Raw genomic sequence first — 3,153 nt, forward strand, 5'->3', positions numbered from 1 at the left:
TCATGAATGGCGTCGTGGTTGAACAATAGGCTTACGAGTAAATGGTATAACTATAAAGGAGCTTACGAAGCAGACTCTTTCGTCTACGGCCATATCACGTTGAAAACACCGGTTTTCGTCCGATCACTGTAAACATTTAAATTAAAAGAAACAACCGTGTTAAGTTTTTCATCTTATTTTCATTATCGAGTTTTTTTCAAAGCGATATCAATGAATGGCGTCGTGGTTGAACAATAGGCGTTACGATTATATGGTAAAACTATAAAGGAGTTTACGAAGCAGACTCTTTCGTCTACGGCCATATCACGTTGAAAACACCGGTTCTCGTCCGATCACCGAAGTTAAGCAACGTCGAGCCCGGTTAGTACTTGGATGGGTGACTGCCTGGGAATACCGGGTGCTGTAGGCATTTTTTTTTTCATATATATTTTATTTTTAATCAACTGGTTGCTTTCGTAATTCGTGGCCGCCAATTACTTTTCTAAAAATTTCTTCACTTTTTTCTCGCCGTGTAAAAATTTAAATAAAATAAAAAACAACCGTGTTAAGTTTTTCATCTTATTTTCGTTATCGAGTTTTTTTCAAATCGGTACCAAAGAATGGCGTCGTGGTTGAACAATAGGCGTTACGATTAAATGGTAAACTATAATGGAGCTTACGAAGCAGACTCTTTCGTCTACGGCCATATCACGTTGAAAACACCGGTTCTCGTCCGATCACCGAAGTTAAGCAACGTCGAGCCCGGTTAGTACTTGGATGGGTGACCGCCTGGGAATACCGGGTGCTGTAGGCTTTTTCTTTTTTCATATAGATTTTATTTTTATTCAACGGTTGGTGTCTGGTTGCATTCGTAATTCCTGGCCGCCGATTACTTTTGCTAAAAATTTCTTCACTTTTTTCTCGCCGTGTAAACATTTAAATTAAAAGAAACAACCGTGTTAAGTATTTCATCTTATTTTTATTATCGAGATTTTTTCATAGCGATATCAATGAATGGCGTCGTGGTATGAACAATAGGCGTTACGACTAAATAGTATAACTATAAAAAAGAGCTTAAGAAGCAGAATCTTTCGTCTACCTCCATATCACGTTGAAAACACCGGTTCTCGTCCGATCACTGTAAACATTTAAATTAAAAGAAACAACCGTGTTAAGTTTTTCATCTTATTTTCATTATCGAGTTTTTTTCAAAGCGATATCAATGAATGGCGTCGTGGTTGAACAATAGGCGTTACGATTATATGGTAAAACTATAAAGGAGTTTACGAAGCAGACTCTTTCGTCTACGGCCATATCACGTTGAAAACACTGGTTCTCGTCCGATCACCGAAGTTAAGCAACGTCGAGCCCGGTTAGTACTTGGATGGGTGACTGCCTTGGAATACCGGGTGCTGTAGGCATTTTCTTTTTTCATATATATTTTATTTTTAATCAACTGGTTGCTTTCGTAATTCGTGGCCGCCAATTACTTTACTAAAAATTTCTTCACTTTTTTCTCGCCGTGTAAAAATTTAAATAAAATAAAAAACAACCGTGTTAAGTTTTTCATCTTATTTTCGTTATCGAGTTTTTTTCAAAGCGGTACCAACGAATGTCATCGTGGTTGAACAATAGGCGTTACGATTAAATGGTAAACTATAATGGAGCTTACGAAGCAGACTCTTTCGTCTACGGCCATATCACGTTGAAAACACAGGTTCTCGTCCGATCACCGAAGTTAAGCAACGTCGAGCCCGGTTAGTACTTGGATGGGTGACCGCCTGGGAATACCGGGTGCTGTAGGCTTTTACTTTTTTCATATAAATTTTATTTTTAATCAACTGGTTGCTTTCGTAATTCGTGGCCGCCAATTACTTTACTAAAAATTTCTTCACTTTTTTCTCGCCGTGTAAAGATTTAAACCAAACGAAACAACCGTGTTAAGTTTTTCATCTAATTTTCATTATCAAGTTTTTTTCAAAGCGATATCAATGAATGGCGTCGTGGTTGAACAATAGGCGTTACGATTATATGGTAAAACTATAAAGGAGTTTACGAAGCAGACTCTTTCGTCTACGGCCATATCACGTTGAAAACACCGGTTCTTATCCGATCACCGAAGTTAAGCAACGTCGAGCCCGGTTAGTACTTGGATGGGTGACCGCCTGGGAATACCGGGTGCTGTAGGCTTTTTCTTTTTTCATATAAATTTTATTTTTAATCAACTGGTTGCTTTCGTAATTCGTGGCCGCCAATTACTTTTCTAAAAATTTCTTCACTTTTTTCTCGCCGTGTAACTATTTCAACCAAACGAAACAACCGTTTTAAGTTTTTCATCTTATTTTCATTATCGAGTTTTTTTCATAGCGATATCAATGAATGGCGTCGTGGTTGAACAATAGGCGTTACGATTAAATGGTATAACTATAAAGGAGCTTACGAAGCAGACACTTTCGTCTACGGCCATATCACGTTGAAATCACAGGTTCTCGTCCGATCACCGAAGTTAAGCAACGTCGAGCCCGGTTAGTACTTGGATGGGTGACCGCCTGGGAATACCGGGTGCTGTAGGCTTTTTCTTTTTTCATATATATTTTATTTTTAATCAACGGTTGGTGTCTGGTTGCTTTCGTAATTCGTGGCCGCCAATTACATTTGCTAAAAATTTCTTCACTTTTTTTTCGCCGTGTAAATATTTAAACCAAACGAAACAACCGTGTTAAGTTTTTCATCTTATTTTCATTATCGAGTTTTTTTCAAAGCTAAATCAATGAATGGCGTCGTGGTTGAACAATAGGCGTTACGATTAAATGGTATAACTATAAAGGAGCTTACGAAGCAGACTCTTTCGTCTACGGCCATATCACGTTGAAATCACCGGTTCTCGTCCGATCACCGAAGTTAAGCAACGTCGAGCCCGGTTAGTACTTGGATGGGTGACCGCCTGGGAATACCGGGTGCTGTAGGCTTTTTCTTTTTTCTTATAAATTTTATTTTTAATCAACGGTTGGTGTCTGGTTGCTTTCGTAATTCGTGGCCGCCAATTACATTTGCTAAAAATTTCTTCACTTTTTTCTCGCCGTGTAAATATTTAAACCAAACGAAACAATCGTGTTAAGTTTTTCATCTTATTTTCATTATCAAGTTTTTTCAAAGCGATATCAATGAATGGCT

The sequence above is a fragment of the Helobdella robusta genome, assembly GCF_000326865.2.
Source record: "Helobdella robusta unplaced genomic scaffold HELROscaffold_93, whole genome shotgun sequence".
In the NCBI taxonomy this organism is placed as follows: Eukaryota; Metazoa; Annelida; class Clitellata; order Rhynchobdellida; family Glossiphoniidae; genus Helobdella; species Helobdella robusta.